At 45.2% G+C, this 19,382-nt stretch overlaps 1 protein-coding gene across 3 annotated transcripts in view; it reads left to right on the top strand.

The window, feature by feature from the left end:
• Window positions 1-19,382, top strand: part of LOC114680185 (SH3 domain and tetratricopeptide repeat-containing protein 1-like) — a 53,269-nt gene that overhangs the window by 12,613 nt on the left and 21,274 nt on the right. The window contains exon 2 of one of the 3 annotated variants that reach the window (XM_077943046.1): window positions 16,055-16,172. The exons of the other annotated variants lie outside the window; for them this stretch is intronic. The gene's annotated coding sequence lies outside the window, so the exon portion shown is untranslated. The remainder of the gene's footprint in view (window positions 1-16,054; window positions 16,173-19,382) is intronic. 3 annotated transcript variants of the gene reach the window in all.

Raw genomic sequence — 19,382 nt, 5'->3', positions numbered from 1 at the left:
TTTAGGCTGGAGGGAGACTTTTCATCTCTATAACTTTCACAGAACAATTCCATCATGATGTGAAGATTTTTGAGTCAAAACTACACTGTTCTGCTATGTGTGTTGGGGCAAATTTATACATACAATTTGCTTAAATATTTCAGATGATACAAGAATATACGTGTAGCATAAAAAGCTGAAATTTGCATTCCCCCTTCTCTAGAAGTAACCTTTGTGAATAGTTAAGTCTGTATTCCAGCTATTTTGTGTATTATAAATACGCTGTGAATACATGAGTGTGTATATACATATACGTTACAGAAACACATTTTTAGAGATGGAATATTGCTGTGTTGCCCATGCTAGTCTCAAACTCCTGGGCTCAAGTGATCCTCTCGCCTCAGCCTCCCAAAGTTTTGGAATTACAGGCATGAGCCACCGTGCATGGCCTGCATGAATATATTTACTAATTGCTAAGTTACTCTGTTCAATACGTGTCTATTGAAGTCCCCCATGTGCCAAGCATTGTTCTGAATACCTTATATGCACGAATTCACTTAACTTTGAGAGCAGCTCTATTATTGTGGCCCTTTTACAGTGAGGAAATGGAACCACAGAGAGGCTGGGGACGTTGTCTAACATCACACAGCCAGCGCTGTTGGAATTGAGGATGGAACCCAGACAGCTGGCTTCAGATCTCTTAGCTGTTATCATAGATGGCACACCCAAACCTTAGGGCCGCCTCCCAAGCCTTGCGTGAGCTCTGCCTGAGCTCTGCGAGAGCCGTGTATGTGAGGCTTCTTTCCTCTTTAAGAACACAAGTCTTGGAATTGTCCCAGACCCTGGTAGGACCCCTTGAGGACCAAAATCAGGGATTCTTCCAGCCTGCCCCAAGGCCGGATCTCTGATTTAGCTACTTGGAAGGTAGACGTGGAAGAGAGTAATTTTGCCAGAATAAAAAGTCAGGATGGCTGGGCTGACTCGGCCAGATGCGGTGGCTCATGTCTGTAATCCCAGCACTTTGGGAGGCCGAGGCAGGTGGATCACCTGAGGTCGGGAGTTCGAGAGCAGCCTGGCCAACAAGTAGAAACTCCGTCTCTACTAAAAATATAAAAATTAGCTGGGCGTGGTGGTGGGCGCCTGTAACCCCAGCTACCAGGGAAGCTGAGGCAGGAGAATTGTTTGAACCTGGGAGGCAGATGTGGCAGTGAGCTAAGATTGCACCACTCCACTCCAGCTTTGGTGACAGAGTGAGACTCCATCTCAAAAAAAAAAAAAAAATGAAAAGAGGGAAAGGGAATGGCTGGGCTGGCTCATTCTAGGGAAGAGACCCTACAGCAGCCGTAGGACCTTGGCCACTTGGGTGGAAAAGAAGGAAGGAAAAACTTCACCCATGGCGGTGACCTGGACTGCAGAAACCACACTAAACAGTCCACGTCCTGGAGCCTGGCCACCCCGTTTGCTTCTCTTCTCCTTGGGTAGCGGGTGTGGGGAGCTTTCTACCCTGGAGGCTGAGCAGCGCAGCTTCTAATGAGGGTAGGCGTTTGTCTGTCCCTGGGAATACAGACAGCATTCTCATAAACAGCCCAAATCCTCCTGAACAGCTTTTTGTAGGGCGGGGCGGGGCAGAAGGTCATTTTGACTCATAGGTACCTTTTCCACTTTCGCTGCTGATAACTGTGTTACAGGTTAAAGTTTTGTTTTTGATACTGAAGAGGGCTTAAGAGAGTGAGCTATTATGGCACATCTAAGTCTGCTAAAATAGAACCACGGGGTAGTGTAGGAAAATCTCTTCTAAATTATGGATCATACATGGTGAACGTTAGAAGCCATGTGTACCTAAGTTGAAAAATGAAAACATGTCTTGTATTTGGGTGACCCTGGTAAGTCTGGATACCACTGTGCCTTGTGTGAACACCGGTTGCTGAGGTATAGGGATCAACAGGCTTTTTCTGGACATCTTGTGCTTCTCCCTTGGGGTAAAGTGGGGCGGCTGTAGGAGCACACAGCTGTTGGGCCCCTAATGTTTGTCAGCTGTTTTACATGTGGGATTCCATTGAATGCAATCTTAGAGGTAAAATTATTTTACTGAAGATGAAGATAGAGGCTTAGACAAGTTAAGAAAATTGTTCAAGGTCCCGTTTTTTTTTTTTTTTTTTTTTTTTTAAACAGAGTTTTGCTCTTCTTGTCCAGGCTGGAGTGCAATGGCGCGATCTCGGCTCACCACAACCTCTGCTTCCCAGGTTCAAGTGATTCTCCTGCCTCAGCCTCCGGAGTAGCTGGGAAGACAGGCATGTGCCACCACGCCAGGCTGATTTCGTATTTTTAGTAGGGATGGGGTTTTTCCATGTTGGTGAGGCTGGTCTTGAACTCCCAGCCTTGGGTGATCCGCCCAACTCAGCCTCCCAAAGTGCTGGGATTACAGGTGTGAGCCACCACACCTGGCCAAGGCCATGTAATTTAAGTGGAAAAATGAAGTACTTGATGAACTCAGAAGTTTGACTTCAAGGCCCTTGATCTTTCCATAACACGTGGTTCCTTCCCTGGTTGGTGGGGAGTGACTGAGGAACTCAAGGAAGCTGTGTTTTGTGGAAAGAGGACCTGAGGGGTGTACGGTCTTTCCAGGCTGGGAATCTGCCATGTTGGGCTTCTGAATTGTATAGCTTGGCCATATGGAGAGAAGCCCCTCATTTAAGACTTATTCTTTGGGGGAAATAAAGGAAGACTGCCCACATGAGACAGGCAGAGGCAACTTTCTCAGAGCTGCTGTGGCAATGGAGTCGACACTGTCACTTGCGTGTGGCAGAGACTGACATGGCAGTGAGTGGCGGATGAGGAGTGGGGAAGCTTCAGGATGGAAAAGAACGGCTCCCAGTGGAGGCTGTTTTGGGGGCTGGAGGCGGCTGTGCAGAAGTGGGGTGTCTTATGTGATTGGTTAGGGGCATATGTGGCTTTCTCTGAATTATCCTAACTGGAAATAGGGGCCAAAATTAGGGTGGCTGTCAGTTTTGAGTCAAATCCTGGCCACGTGGGACAGAGTCGTGGTTTAGTTTCTGGGTTGTGGAGAGAGAGCAGTCTGGCTTCCGGTCTGATGTGCTAGCCTGGCTGGCCTCCTGGCTGTTGACTGTAGATAGGGGATTGGTTTCCCGGGTGGGCAGCTACCGGTTGTGGTCTGAGTTCTGTCTTTATACATATGATCAGGCATGGTCTGTTTGTATATTCAGTCCCTCATTTTTCTTGTCAGTAAAAATATCAAATGACAAATTGGATACATTGGGAACTTTTTAGATGTCTGTGTCCCCTGGAGGAAGTTTTCACGTTCACATTTAATCAGAATGAATATAAACAATTGGGCCATTTATGTTGAAGATGTAAAATAGGAAATCTTCAACAATACTACCTCGGCGCCATTGCCTGTCTGTCCATCGTTAGGGAATGTGTTTTTATCCCCCGCCGGCTCATCGTCCACCGGTTTGTGGTTGATCCACTTCTCTATACGTCTTGTCTTGTGTGCATCTCATTGTTTGCTGGTGTTAGCTTTCCCCTTCATCAGTGTAGTTTATTTGTGTAGCCTCTGTTGGTAGGAAGTTATTTGTGGAATTTGTGAATGGAAGGGACCTTGGAGGTCTGCTAGATCAGCCCAGTGATTTTCAAGATAAACGGAAATACAGGGAAATGTTCCAGCTTCTTTGGTGGCAAAACCAGGAATAGAAAGCAGTGTTCTTTGTGCCGCAATGTCATTGGAAGACAACTCAATGTGGGCCTAAAATGCAGAGTAGCTAACTTTCATGTATCTCTGCTTCTGACTCTTATTATCAGACATTTTAAATTGACCTTAATGTATTAGCAGAAATATGAAAAGTCCTGACTTGTTTACATATAAGGTACTTCTTCGCCTACTCATTTGGTTGCTTTTTTCAACAGGATTGAAAAGACATTGTTATAAACTGAATGTTTATGTCTCCCCCAGATTCTTGTACTGGAGCCCTAACTGTCAGTGTGATGGCATTACGGGATAGGACCTTTGGGAGATGATTAGGGTTAGATGAGGTCATGAGCGTGGGCCCTGGTCTGACAGGATTAGTGCCCTTAGAAGAAAAGAAACCAGGCTGGGTGTGGTGGCTCACACCTGTAATCCTAGCACTTTGGGAGGCTGAGGTGGGCAGATCACGAGGTCAGGAAATTGAGACCATCCTGAAACCCTGTTTCTACTAAAAATATGAAAATTAGTTGGGTGTGGTGGCATGTACCTGTAATCCCAGCTACTCGGGAGGCTGAGGCAGGAGAGTTGCTTGAACCAGGGAGTCAGAGGTTGCAGTGAGCTGAGAATGTGCCACTGCACTCCAGCCTGGTGACAGAGTGGAGACTCTGTCTCAAAAAAAAAGAGAAAGCAGAGAGCTCCCACTGCCCTGGTGTGAGGAAACAAGAAGAAAGGTGACTGTCTGCAAGCCAGGAAGAGGTCCCTGTCTCGGAACTGAGTTGGCCGACACCTTGATCTTGGACTTCCAGCCTCCAGAGCTGTGAGAAATAAACTAATGTTTAAACCACACAGCCTATGGTGTTTTTTATGGTATTTGCCTATGGTATTATGGCCATGTGATTTGACTGATACAGAGATGGTTCCAGAATACCGTAGCCTGTATTTAACTTGGTGATGCCATGAAAATAAATGTGGCAGTTCATTCCTTTATATAAAGACAGCGCTGTGAGCCCAGGGCATTTGCTCATGTCTTAGTTGAGTCTTGTCTTCTTATAACAGCTTCCTAATTTCTCTTTTCCTCTTTGAACTTATATTATATATCTGGATTAAATCATATACGGTATGATTTTATACTTTATGTCTCTACAAACGTTTAGTGATTTTATTTCATTTTATTTTATTTTTGAGACATGCCCTTGCTCTGTTGCTCAGGCTGGAATGCAGGCATGCCATCACAGCTCACGGTAACCCTAAATTCCTGGGCTCAAGTGATCCTCCCACCTCAGCCTCTTGAGTAGCTGGGACTACAGGTGTACTATCCTGCCTAGCTAATTTTTAAATTTTTTGTAAGGACGAAGTCTTGCTGTGTTGTCCAGAGTGGTTTCAAACTCCTGGCCTCAAGCAGTCCTCTCACCTCAGCCTCTCAAGGCACTGGATTACAGGCATGAACCGCCACAGCCAGCCCAGTGATTTTTCATTGTTAAGATCAAGGACGGGTTCCCTGGCTTGGCATTCAAGGCTCATGATCCGGGAGTGATACGGAAGTTTGGGTTTCAGTGTTTTCATTCCCGCCATCAGCCTTGCACCCCAGCTTGTTGCCTAAGCCCTGTTCTGAAGCCCAGCCTGAGAGCTGCACTTAGAATTTAGACCTTCTCATCTCTTCATCTTCTTCGCCTATGTTCTTATCTCCATCTGGGACATCATCTCCACACTTCTGCCTCTTTATATCTTCTCCATCCTTCAAGACTTGAAATACTCACTTCTTTTACATGATCCCTGCTCTGACAACCAAGGTAGAATTAATCTTTCTTCCTTTGAACTCTGATAGTGATTAAAATTTTTCATCCTTTAATTATGCAGCAGTCCTGTGTGTTAGATATTATTATTATTTCCCCAGTTTTTCATAGTTACTTTGAAAATATTTACTGTAGTCATATATTTTGAATATGTAATATGAGCGACATTCAAAAGGTCCTGGAGAGTGAAAGGCAGTCCTACTCTCATCACTGCTCTGTGACCACTGTTGTCAGTTTTGTTTGTTTGTTTGCTTGTATGTTTTTCCAAGATGGAGTCTTGCTCTGTCACCAGGCTGGCGTGACCTCAGCTCTTTTTAAAAACACAGATGTTGGCATAAGATAAATACTGTTCTCTACCAGTTCCACCTCCTGAGTTCAAGCGATTCTCCTGCCTCAACCTCCTGAGTAGCTGGGACTACAGGCGTGCGCCACCATGCCCAGATTATTTTTGTATTTTTAGTAGAGACAGGGTTTCACCATGTTGGCCACGATGGTCTGGATATCTTAGCCTCGTGATCCACCTGCCTCAGCCTCTCAAAGTGCTGGGATTACACATGTGAGCGACTGCGCCCAGCCTATGTATCTTCTTTTTAAAAACACAGATGTCGGCATAAGGTAAATACTGTTCTCCACCAGTTCCTCACTGGTAAATATTTAGGTTGTTCCCAACCGTTTGGATTAATCAGTGCTGAGTTGTACGTAATTCTTGCATATTTGCGTGAATATGTTCATAAGATGCATTGCTAGAAATGGAATTGTGGGATCCAGGGTTCTGCACATTTTAAATGTTGATGGGTGTTGCTCGATTCCCTTCCCTTAGGGCCATACCGTTATCTCACTGTCAATGTGTAAGGGCGCCTATTTCTATTTCCTTGCCAACAGTTTCTTCTGAGCTATTTTGTTTGACATCACACACACACACAAATAGACCGCTTGTTCCAAAAACATGGGCGTTTTACATTTCTACTTAAAGTGTGTGCACACTGACTGAAGTTCTGTGTTGCAGTGATATGTGCTGCTAGGATTGTGGCTCTGTTTCGAATTTGCTAGCCAGGCTACGGCTTTCCAGTCAGGTATTTTTTGTTTGGTTCATGTTGTTGCTGCCGTTGGGCTGGAGTAACCTGTGTGAATTTCCCTCTACTGCCCAACCAGATTTCCTTTCCGGTGGACGGGCTTAGTGTCTCATCCGGCAGCCCTGTTTCCTGGTGACCTGGGCCGAGTGTCTCATCCGGCAGCCCTGTTTCCTGGTGACCTGGGCCGAGTGTCTCATCCGGCAGCCCTGTTTCCTAGTGATCTGGGCTGAGTGGCTCCATGAGAAGTTGCACCCATCTTCTCCAGTAGTGCATCTTTTTACAGCAAGCAAAACATTTTCACCACGTTTCTAGCGGGACAGGCACTAGCTCTTTTCTGGGCATCAGGAGACCTGGCTTTGTTCTGGTTCAAGCAACAGCTGGTGAGTTACCAAAGACAAGTCGCATCTGGCCCCTGGTCCTTTGCTTTATAAGTAGAATCACAGTCCGAGTGGGCATCACTGCCCTGGTCTCTATGCGGTGCTGAGTGTTGTGGGGATGATGGCTAAGTGTCCGGGTGCATTTCCACCACTAGGGGATTACAGGCCAGCCAAAGACACAGGAGGAAAGCTAACAGCCCCGGGCAGGTACACAGAACCAGAGGAGTTTGAAAGGGTGGTTCCAAGCTCCGTGGTGTGATTGATGTGATCACAATAAATATTTTATCTCTAAGTCTTGGGCCATAGGACCAAGAGAAGAGAGAGCTGGTGTTGAGTTGTAGTGAGAGGTGTGTGGTTCGTGTGCTTGCTGAGCCTGGCTGGGACTCAATTCCATTGAGTCCCATTCCATTTTACCTTCTGTTTCTACCTTTTTCATGCTCCTGCTTGTTTCTCCAGAAAAAAATTGCAATAAATTCCTTTCAAAAACTTTACAAAAGCCATAGATGCTTATTGAAAATAGTTCAAATGATTTGGAAGACAGAAAGATGGTGAGTGTTTTTCTGTTGTGTGTTTGGATGAATGTGTCTTTGGGGTAGTCACTATTAACACTGGGTGTATTTCCTTCCAGATCTTTTCCAGTGTACCTACAAAGATACATGTACACATTGTAAAAAACAAAATAGTACCTGATACACATTGAGTCCCCCTACTCCCACTCCGCAGTCTACATGGACATCCTTTCATGGTGATACGATGAGACTTGATCGACTCCTTTTGTTCGCTGTAGTACTAGGTAATAATAGCTACAGATAACTCACCTTCAGTGGGCATTTACCATATGACAGGGTCTGTGCTCCAGGCAGGCTACATGAAGTGGGTCTTAAGGCTTTTTACAACAATGCTATGGGTGAACACAGTAATTGTTAACATTTGGCAAAGGATAGAATTGCAGTAGAGAGAAGCAAAGCTGCGTGCTCAAACTCATGGCACGATTCCCGCGGGAGAGAGAGAACACTTTTAAAACAATTGTTGTTATAATCAGGTGATTTATGATCATTTCAAGAAATAGTGCATTCAGTGAATACATTTCAGGGTCTGGTACAGTCTGGGAGCTGGTCCTGAAAATGCACTGGGCTAGAGGTAAGGGAGCTGTCCATTGGCCCTGGGCCCCTAGTTCAAGGAGGGAGGTCCCGGGGAGAGGGGGCATGGAGAGGAGGTTTCTGAACAAACCTTGCAACATTCATTTCGGCTGAGTCTGGTCCGAGGTCTGGGTCTTGCCATGTACACTTTTCAGAGATACTTGGTTTTGATTTTTATCATGGCTCACCTGAGCAGCCATGGTTTCAAACTGCCTGGAGATGTGGTCTGGCAGGCCACTGCTATGCCCATCCTTCCTGCTCCTGCAGGAGGGGAGGCATCCTGGACTAGAGGACTTCGCCTGTAATCAGCTGTCTCATAATAAGTGGATTTGATGCTGGTTTCGCTAGGTCAGGAAATTTCCCATTTGGAAGGAAAACTGATACTTGTTTTTGGGTTTTGCTGAGGAGCCACAGGGTTTAGAGGAGGGACTGGAAGCTTGTTGAGACACACGTGAGTGCACTCAAACATCTTCCATGAAACGTGGAAATAAAGACAGTGTTCCAGAGAGGTCCCTGGCTTTGGGATATAAATATTTCTGTGACAGAATGGCACTGGATGTCTGCTGTATTTTTTTCTCTGCTATTTTGGCAAGTTTTATTTGGGTGTGTGTCTCCTGTACAGAAGGTATGACATCCGTTTTTGCCACCAAGTATTTACAGCCATTGGCCCCTCCTATGTGGGTCACTTCTGTGCCGTGGTTTCTTTGGGGAAATTGTAGGTCTCCTACCCAAAGCACAATGCCCATTTCAAGGTGCTCCTCGTTTCTGAACACCTGTGGCAGTGCCTTTCCTGTAGGTGAAGCCAGCGGAGAAAGTACCCCTCCCCAGGAGGTGGGGACTGGTGATTGCCTGAGTGAGGAGGCCTGAGTGAGGAGGCCGGGGATGAGCCCTGGACTAGAACTTGTGACCAGCTGCTTTTCCTTCCCCTCCTCTCCCTCCTATTTTGCCACCACCCCCTCTTTATAAAATTTATTAAAAATTAAGCAACTATTTTGGTTTCCTTTTTTCGCTATTCCTTGCTAATCGCATGCAGAGTGAGCCTGGGACAGTGGAAAGGAAAGTTGTATTTGGCTTCAGATGATCCTACCAGCCCCGCATTGAGGGGCTTCCGCCAGGCGGCATCGTCAAGTGGCGTTGTGGAGGTTCTCCTTTCAGTCCTCAGCGTTAACCAGCAGAGGCAGGTGCTACTTATTACTGGTTAATGTTGAGGAAGTTGAGCTCAAAGTGGCTAAGGGAACTTCCCAAAGTCACATAGGAAGTAGCAGAGTAGAACCAAACACAGATTGTTTCTCAATCAGGCAGGTCGTCTGATTCCATAATGGGCTCTTAATTTTTGGAGATCAAAAAGCTGAACAGACACAGATATTTCTTTTTATTTTCTTTTTTTTTTTTTTTTGAGCGAGGGTTTTGTTATGCTGCCTAGGCTGGTCTAGGCTCAAGTTGTCCTCCTGCCTTAGCGTTGTGAGTGCTGGGCTTACAGGTTTGTGTCACCACACCCAACCGAACAGACATTTCCTGAAGAAAGACATACAAATGGCCAAAAAATATGTGAAAAAATGCTCAGTATCACTTAGAGAAATGCAAATCAGAAACCGCAGTGAGGTATCATCTCACGTGTTAGGATGGGTATTACCAAAAAGACAAAAAATAACAAGTGCTGGTGAAGATATGGAGAAAAGGGAGCTCTTACACACTGTAGGGGGGTGTAAACTAGGGCAGCAGGCTGGGCGCGGGGCACACGCTGACATCCCAGCACTTTGGGAGGCTGAGTCAGGCAGATCACCTGATGATAGGAGTTTGAAACCAGCCTAGCCAACATGGTGAAACCCCGTCTCTAGTAAAAACACAAAAATTAGCTGGGAGTGGTGGATCACACCTGTAATCCCAGCACTGTTGGGCAGCTGAGGTGGGTGGTTCACTTGAGGCCAGGAGTTCAAGACCAGCCTGGTAACGTGGTGAAACCCCATCTCTACTAAAAAATACAGAAATTTGCCGGGTGCAGTGGCGGGCGCCCGTAATCCCAGCTACTCGGGAGGCTGAGGCATGAGAACCACTGGAACCCGGGAGGCGGATGCTACAGTAAGCAAGCCAATTTGCACCACTGTACTCCAGCCTGGGCAACAGTGAGACTCTGTCTCAAAGAGAAAAAAGAATAAGAGTGAGTAAGCTAGGGCACCCAGTATGGCAAACAGTATGGAGGGTCCTCAGAAAACTACAAATAAAATTACAGTGTGATCCAGCAGTCTCACTACAGTGTAGATACCCAAAGAAAAGGAAATCAGTGTCGGAGGGGCTTCTGCACCTGTGTGTTTCCTTCAGCACTGTTCACCGTAGCCAAGATATGGAATCAGCCTTGGTGTCCAACAGCAGATGATGGATAGAGAAAATGTGGTCTTTATACACAGTGGAGTACTATTCAGCCATAACACAGGATGAAGTCCTGTTATTCTCAACAATGTGGATGGAACTGGAAGATATTATGAAATAAGCCAGAGACACAAAGTTACACAGCACATGTTCTCTTATGTGGAAGGCAAAAGAGAGTGGATCTCATGAAAGTTGAAAGTAGACAGAGGATCCTAGAGGGTGAGAAGGGTGGGGGAAGAGGGAGATACGGAGAAATTTGTTAAAGGATACAAAATTATAGCTGGATAGGAATAAGTTCTAGTGTTCTATAACATAGGATGTCTGTAGTTAACAACAATATATAGTTTCAGGCTGGGCGCGGTGGCTCATGCCTGTCATCCTAGCATTTTGGGAGGCTGAGGTGAGTGGATCACCTGAGGTCAGAAGTTTGAGACCAGCCTGGCCAACGTGGTGAAACCCCATCTCTACTAAAAATACAAAAATTAGCCGGGCATAGTGGTGGGTGCCTGTAACCCCAGCTACCAGGGAGGCCGAGGCAGGAGAATAGCTTGAACCTGGGAAGCAGATGTTACAGTGAGCTGAGATCACACCACTGTACTCCAGCCTGGGATACAGAGAGCAAGACTTTTTCTCAAAAAAAAAAAAAAAAAAAGAAAGAATATATAGTTCCAAATAATTGGAGGAAGGGTATTGAACGTTACCAACACAAAGAAATGATAAATGTTTGAGATGGTGAATATGCTAATTACACTGATCACATACATTACATGTATTATGACATCACTATGTGTACTCCATACGTATGTACAGTACACAATTATGTGTCAATTAAAAAAAAGCTGAACTTAGATTGGAATGGCTATGAAGTAGCTAGCTTTTTCATATTTTTGATATAGACCCTAGGCATTTATTTTAAGTAAACTACCCTTGGCTTCAGGAAATGTTTAGTATTTGAATTTTAGCCTTGCAATTTGTAATACAGAGAAGTAAAACTGCAGGCTTGCTTTAGATACAGCCACAGGGGTTTGCCGTGATGACTTGTTTATGTAATAAGGGGGAAATATACCTCAATTAATAGGCATACATGCTCATTTTTCTCTCTCGTACACATTTTTAGTTGTTGTCCAGACATTGTGATACTTATGTAAACAGTATGCGATATCTTAGGTAGGAATCAGAATTTTAAGGTAAGAATACTTAGAGTTATATATTTTTCAAGCTTTCGAAGTGGACATTTTACATGTCCATTACATAACTGTAATTAAATTTTTAAAAAGACAATACCTGTCTTTAATATGGGTGATGCTCTAGCATTTTTTTTTTTTTTTTTTTTTTTTTTTGGAGACAAAGTCTCACTTTCTCCCAGGCTGGAATGTAGTGGTGCGATCATGGCTCACTGCAACTTCAGCCTCATAGGTTGGAGAGATCCTCCCACCTCAGCCTCCCAAGTAGCTGGGACCACAGGTGTACAACACCATGCCCAGCTAATGTTTAAAATTTTTTGAAGAGACAGGGCCTCCCTCTGTTGCTCAGGCTGGTCTGGAATTCCTGGGTTCAAGTGATTCTCCTGCTTCATCATGAAGGCTAGAAACTGGAAACAGCCCGGAGACTGCTCAGCAGGTGAATGGTTAAACAAACTGGTGCACCCAGGCCCCAGATACCACTCTGCAGTAGTTAATGGCATCGTTGGTCATCAGTCTTTCAAACTAGAAACCACCATCATGCTTAATCCCCCTTTTTCCATCCTGGGTCTGAGTGGATTTCATTTTGCATTTCTTTCCAATGCATTTTCCCTCTGTCCTTTCTGGTTGCGCCTCATGCCTCATTTGAACTGTTGTAAGAGCCCCCGAATTGTTTCTCTGCCTCATCATGGAATCCTTTCTACACTTCATGCCCCGCATTGTCATTGGAACAATCTTTCCAAAACATGAACAAACTAACTTAAAAGAAATATCCCAGGTAGTCTTCCAAAAAAGTATAAGCTTTCTGTTAGAAGTTTGACTTCTTGTCTATAGGGAACCCCAGGACTGTAGAGAGATGGATTTCCTGTCTGCATTTCAAGATCAGGCAGAAATCCCTGGAGGGGCCCATGTGGAACAGTGGCACAAATACTGGTTGTAGAATCAGAAGCCCTCATATCCTGGTTCTAACACTAGCTGGATGTTCTTGGGAAAGTTTTGGTTTCATAACCTCAGAAACTCCATTTCTTAAGAAATGGCGATGAAGAAGCACACTCAAGGTATTACACAAGGCTGCTGGGAGGAGCGGATGAGGGGCTTGGTGAATATGCTGTGTAATCCATGAAGCACGTCGTATGTGTGAGACGTGGAGCTGTGTGGATAGCGGTTCTGGAATCATTGTATGAAAACGATGGAAAGCACATTCGTAGTTCTGCCTGATGATACCACTGGGCACCTTGTTGTACATGCCTGCAACATGGGTGAGGCCCGAGTCAGTACAACTCCCAGTTTGGTTTTCATGCAGTTAGAAAGGCCCGAGAGGACCCTTCCCCCCTCCAGCTGTAGGAAGGAGGCGGCTGTCCCCTGCCTATATTTGATAGGATTGTCTGTGGCTCCTTAGGGACAGGAATGCAGGAAGAGGGGAAGAAAGCCGGCCTGACTGCTCGCTAGTCAGCCTTCCCCCAGGGAGGAGTGGAGGGTTCATTTCGTGGTAACTTGCCAAGCGTTTCTTAACCCATCTGCTCTTAGAAATGACCAGCATGACAAGGAAAAGACCCGTTCGAGACAGATGGGCTGTGTGTCCCCTGCGTTTATGGCTTTGTGGCCTCAGAGCTGCCAGAACTCGATAGCTTTCTGGGGAATGGTGTGTCAGCCAAGGGGCTGAAAATAGTGAGAGGAAGAAAATTCCCCCTCGCTGCTCTGGTCCGGGAGTGATTACTGAGGAGAGCAGCATGGACGCCCAGCCGTGGGGTTCCTCTCAAGCACGCCCTCACCGCAGTGGGAATGCGGGTCTCAACCTCCCTAGGCCTCCATGATTTTCATCTGTCACATACTCACCTCCAGCAGGGATGTCTATGGTGATGAGATGAGGGAGCATCATAGCACATGTGGCACTTAGTAGGCTTGCGGAGAGTGGACGCTGGCGTCGGTGGAACAGGAGACTGGGCGCTGCATGTGGACGCACTCACGTGCTGCTGGCATGGGTGGACAGAGGAGAGAGGGACGCTCTGCGGTTCTTCTTTTGGTCTGTCACCCCCGATGTTGTGAGCAGAATCCATGAGTGTATTCTGTTGCCCCAGTCAACTTGATAGGCTGATTGCTCAATTTTCTGCTTCCACTTTTGATTTCTTAAGAATGGGAAAAGGAATATTTCAGTTACTTTTCTGGTTGATGGCATACATTCCTTGATATCACCTTAATGCTTTTTAATTTCTATGTATTTTCGATGCTGGAGCTTGCCTGACATCTGTGTTTTTATGCCTCACCCTCTCATGTAACTGTTGGCCACACCAGGACCAGAGAGAAGTTACCAGAGCGATTGGTAGCAGGACTAGGACTGGAATTTCCCAGCCTTTTGCCACCCAGCGGGCTCTGTTTTCTGTATTGCACTGCTCTTCCCTATTTCGACCCCTGTTAGGACAGTGGATGTGAAATGTAGCTGGGCGCTTTTGGGGGTGTGCTAGGAGTGTGGCAGATGCCTCAGACTGGCATTTTCCCCTGATTCTGAATTCTCATGGCTCAGAGTCAGTCTCTAGGCTACTGACTGGGAAGATACAGGAAGTTGTTTTGTGTGGCAAACTATGCCAGGGCATTTTTTTCACCCGGCAATTTATTTGGTTTGGACTGAAATAAATCTCTGATATTGGTTTCTTTGCCAATATTATTAGGGAGTGGAGCCTGACTTGTTAACTTACCCTGATTCCTAGTGCTTAGAATCTCAGTGAGTGTGTGTTGAACTGAGCAGAAGTGTGAGAGCATCTTGGACAGTGGTTTGCAAACCTAGCTGCATCTGGGGAGCTGTGAAAAATGCATGCGTGCTTACTCCAGACTAGTTGAAATAGAATCTGCAGGAATGGAGCCTGGGCAGCTATCGTGCTGTTAAAAACCCCCAGGTGATTCTGATATACCGTAAAGGTTGAGATCCACCGATCCACAGTGAATTGGAGTCCTGGATCATAGACATGCCTTATGCTTTCACCAGCTTAGAATGGTTCTTGTGCTTTAGAACTGTGAAAAAAGTGTTATGCAAACAAATGTGGAAATAGCCTAAATGCCACATCCTGTTACTACCTGTCATGAAGTATATTTACCAGTTATTCACTATTCTGATCTCTACCCATTCTACCTTTTCTTCATGGAACAATAATTTGACAGTTGGTTATGCAGAACCAGAGTAAGTCTAGTTTGATTGGCGGGAAACGATTTTGGGTATGAAGTACCCTTTAGGCATTTATTGAACTCTTGTTTGCACCACCGCTGTGCTGGACAGTTTATAAATATTACTTCTTTAAACAAGGCCTATGGAGTCAGGCTGCCTGGGTTTTGCTAACTAGCTGTGTCATTTGGGGCAAGTTTTTAAGCTTATATAAACCTGACTTTCATCTATGAAATGGGGTGACAAGGGGTCATTATCATCTCACAGGATCGTGCAAATGTGTGTGTAAAGTGCTTAGTTTGGTGCCTAACACATAGTAACTACTCAGTAAAGTTATTATTACACCATCTTCATCATATTTAAATGTAAATATTAAGAGCTAATAAATTTGTAAAAGGTAGTATACCCTTACCCCTTGAACCAAAGACTACTTTAGTTTTAAGTGGTTGGGTTAATTTATCACTTAAATATTGGCCTCTTGAATACCTTGAATTTCAATTGAACATAGTCAGAGGATTTCATAATTGGACCGTTGCCTCTGGAAGTTGGAGCTTTGTTAGTTTGGTTGGTTTCACTTCCTACACTAAGCACGTGGCTGTGGGCACCTTTGTGGTGACTTCTGGTACTGGGGAATCAAAGCTTCATTAGCTTCTTTGGAGGAGATGATCTTATGCTATATGAAGCACTCAGACTTCGTTAACTGTGTACCATCCAGACAAGACCAGGTGCTTCCCACAGCAGCCTGTCCTTTTCTTAGCTCTCTCATTAATCTAGCCTGTTCCTTCTATTCCTCTTTATACTAGAACTTCTCTTTGAACAAGGAATGTTGTTTTGCCACTGCTAGGTCCCCAGCAATTAGTAATGCCTAGCACATACTAGGTGCCTCCTGAATGTTAATAGGTGATAATCTAGCAGAACACAAGATGAATCCGCAGGTTGAGATTTAAGCTGTGTGGTATGAACACTGCATTGGCAAAATTATTAAATCAATTTTGTTAATACAAGTTTAAATGTCTTAGTAACTGACTTAGTTCAGTAATCATTTACTGAGTGTCTTCTAGGCCATACATTGGGGCAGAAAGGTAATAATATATGATCCCTGCCTCATGTGCAGGAAGTCTAGTGCCATGGACAGACACGCGCCAATGGCTGCCATGGAATATGGTGAGTATTAAGATAAAGGGGCACCCTTTGGAGCATAGAGCAGGGCTTGTGTTCTGGGAACATGGGCTCCATGTGAAAACACAATTTAGTTTTCTTTTTTCCTTTTTTTTTTTTTTTGAGACAGAGTCTTGCTCTGTGGTCCAGGCTGGAGTACAGTGGTGTGATCTCGACTCACTGCAACGTGCTCCCCCCAGGTTGAAGTGATTCTCATGCCTCAGCCTCCCGAGTAGCTGGGATAACAGGTATGCGCCACCACGCCTGGCTAATTTTTGCATTTTTAGTAGAGATGGAGTTTTACCATGCTGGCTGGGCTGGTCTTGAACTCCTGACATCAGATGATCCTCCCGCCTCGGCCTTCTAAAGTTCTGGGATTATAGGCATGTATTTGTTCATCCTTTTAGATATCTGTGGGTAGCACTTAACTTTAAATGGGTACTAATTAAACTATTGAATGACTTTAGTATGGATTGAATGACTTTGCTCAGTCCTCATTTTTAATTTCCTTCATTAGAGGAAAAAAAAAAAAAAATGCGGGTTGAATATCCCTCATCCAAACTGCTTGGAACCAGAAGTGTCTCAGATTTTTTTACATTTTTGGATTTTTGAATATTTGTATTATACATGCTGGTTGAGCATCCTGAATTCAAAAATCCAGAATCTGAGCTGCTCCAATGAACATTTCCTTGAGCGTCACGTCAGCACTGAAAAAAAGTTGTGGATTTCGGAGTTTCTGGTTAGGGAGACTCATCCTGTATGGGAGTTGGGTTGTTGCAGGAGTTCTAGACCAGAGGTTAAGTGACTAGGCTTTGGTTTTTGCTTTGTTACTAAATAGGCTGTTTTCTTCCATAAGCTCAGCTTTAGATCCCCCGGTTGTCAAAGAAGGGGATGGGCCATCTGATGTTTAAGGCCTCTGTTAGTTCTGACTTGGAGACCCCTGGCTTCAGTTCATCTTCCTTAAGAGTGGACAAAGAATATGGGAATTTTGAAATTGTTAGTCAACATCTACAGGGTCATTGCAGCCTGGTTTTGGGTAAAGGTCATCTTTAGTGAGCCCAGGGAGAAGCACTGGTTTAGCTGTCAGCTGAGAGGGGTAAGAGGTCCTATTAATTTTCCTCTGTGGTAGTGAAAGCATTGTTAAGGGTCACAGCGTTAGTGGAGCTGGCTGGAGAGAGGAGGGGAACTCACTGTTACAGGTTATATTGAATGTCTTTTCAGTCACTAAATGCTTTTTATGATATGTTTTTCAGGATTTCAGTATTATATGATTTCTCTGTATTAAGCACAGGAAACTTAACATCAGCAAAAAAGAATGCTCTTTCTTTTTTTTATTTTTCTTTGAGATGGAGTTTTGCTCTTGTCACCCAGGCTGGAGTGCAGTGGCGTGATCTTAGCTCACTGCAACTTCAGCCTCCTGAGTTCAACGATTTTCCTGCCTCAGCCTCCCGAGTAGCTGGGATTACAGGTTCCCGCCAGCATGCCCGGCTAATTTTAGTATTTTTAGTACAGACGGGGCTTCGCCATATTGGCCAGGCTGTTCTTGAACTTCTGACCTCAGGTGATCCTCCTGCCTCGGCTTCCCAAATTGCTGGAATTGCAGGCATAAGCCACCACGCCTGGCCTTGAATGTTCTTTCTATGGGAATCTACAAAAGCCAGCTTTTGAGCCTAGTGGCAGAAAACTCTTCTTCATTGTTGAGCTGTGCTGTGAGCTTGGAGGGCTTCAAGCCCAGCTGAAAAATCCATAGTATTTTCTGTCAGTTGGCTGTCTTGGAGAACTTAGTGAGCACTGGGCTGGAGCGATACTGTCAGAGTTCATGAGCTGTTTGAGGCTCTCAAAGCCTAGATACTGGGGTTGCCCAAATACATCGGCTGGACTCACTATTTCTCTCGGGAGCCGGGGGGTGGAAAATGCTGTGGTCTTAACTCTACTCTTAATTTGACAGTGCTGTTGTTAATGGTAAGAATGATTTCATGCGTTTGTATTTTGCTTCGTAATTCACAGAGAATTTTAAAATCCATTATCTGATTTTATTCCCTCAGCAGTTCTGTGAAAAAGGCAGAGCAGTTTTCATATCTTCTGTTTTCCCGTGATTCTCTTGTGGCTCACAGAAGCTAAGAGCCTTCACCAAGGTCATAGGGTGAATGAGTTGCAGAGCTGGGAGTAGAGGCTCAGGCTTCTAATGACCCTGTTTCTTCCTGGATAGCTCGCTCTGGTGGCGCTATGCTCAGGTAACTGCGCATGCTCGGTTTGGTCTTTTGTAAATCCCTGCCCCATTTCGGGAGAGGTTCTTGGGAGGCTTCTATTCATTTTGGAGCATTTAAGTATCTTGTCCTCTCTCCATCCTCCCAGATGCATGGGCATTTCTGCAGGCCCCCAGGCTGGCCCTTGTGCATGGGGGCGTCTCCTGCCTCCACGTTGCTTGCATGCCCCCTTCTGAAGGTGCTCTTCCCCGCATGAAGCCCCATCGTGCCTGCCTCCATACTGCAGGCTGTTCAGTACATTTTACTGACTCAGCATCGTTGTTTTCTAGAAATGGGACGGGATATGGATGCCAAGTTCTTTTGTGTGTGAAGGCTGCGATGGTATCATCTTGCCTTCCCCATGTGTGCTCCTTGAGGGTGTCGCTGTGCTGCAGTCATCTTGAGGAAGGCCAACAGAGCCATTAAATCTGGAAAATGACAAGTGAGGGAAAGGAATTTTTATTGAAGGCATGTGAAAAAGAAATCTTTTTAGAAAAGTTGACCTGTTTCTCAACTGGAGTTGAATTTCAGCTCAGAAAAGCAGCTGTGTGCCCAGAGGGCTTTGGGATTTCGGTTTGTGACAGATGAATTGAATTTCTTTTTGTATGAATGTATTATCCTTTTGTGTTTTTATTAGACCTTTCTCCCAAATGGAATCGATTTTTCTATACAAGTCACACTTCCTTTTTGAGAAGTGTAACACTAATTGTATGGGATGGTCTCCCAAAAGATTACCTGCCAGGAACCAAACACACTGCCTCAGACTCACGGCCCCTGGTTTCTGCCTGTGCAGCTGCAGGGGAGAGATGCACGCTCGAGCTGAAATCAGGACGCATGTCTGCATCTTCTCTTTCTTGACTCTGTTTCATCTCTGAGCTGGCCTGCCTTCAACATCTAGGAGCTTGGTGGGTGCAGACACATTACGGTATGGAGGAGGGATATGGTGTTGCAACAGCCAGGAGACTCACTGAAGTTTCTGTTCTCTTCCTGCTCACTGCTCTGACTTTGTACAAGTCGCATTTGTAGGGCTGTGCACAGTGGCTTACACCTGTAATCCCAGCACTTTGGGAGGCCGACCTGGGAGGATCTCTTGAGCCCAGAGTTTGGAACCAGTCTGGGCAACATGGTGAAACCCCATCCCTACAAAAAATGAAAATTAAAAAATTAGCCAGGTGTGGTGGCTCATGCCTGTAATCCCAGCTACTTGAGAGG

This window comes from Macaca mulatta, chromosome 8 (genome assembly GCF_049350105.2).
Source record: "Macaca mulatta isolate MMU2019108-1 chromosome 8, T2T-MMU8v2.0, whole genome shotgun sequence".
Classification (NCBI taxonomy): Eukaryota; Metazoa; Chordata; class Mammalia; order Primates; family Cercopithecidae; genus Macaca; species Macaca mulatta.
Note: the sequence above shows the minus strand (reverse complement) of the source record. Positions and strands in the feature narration are given on the sequence as shown.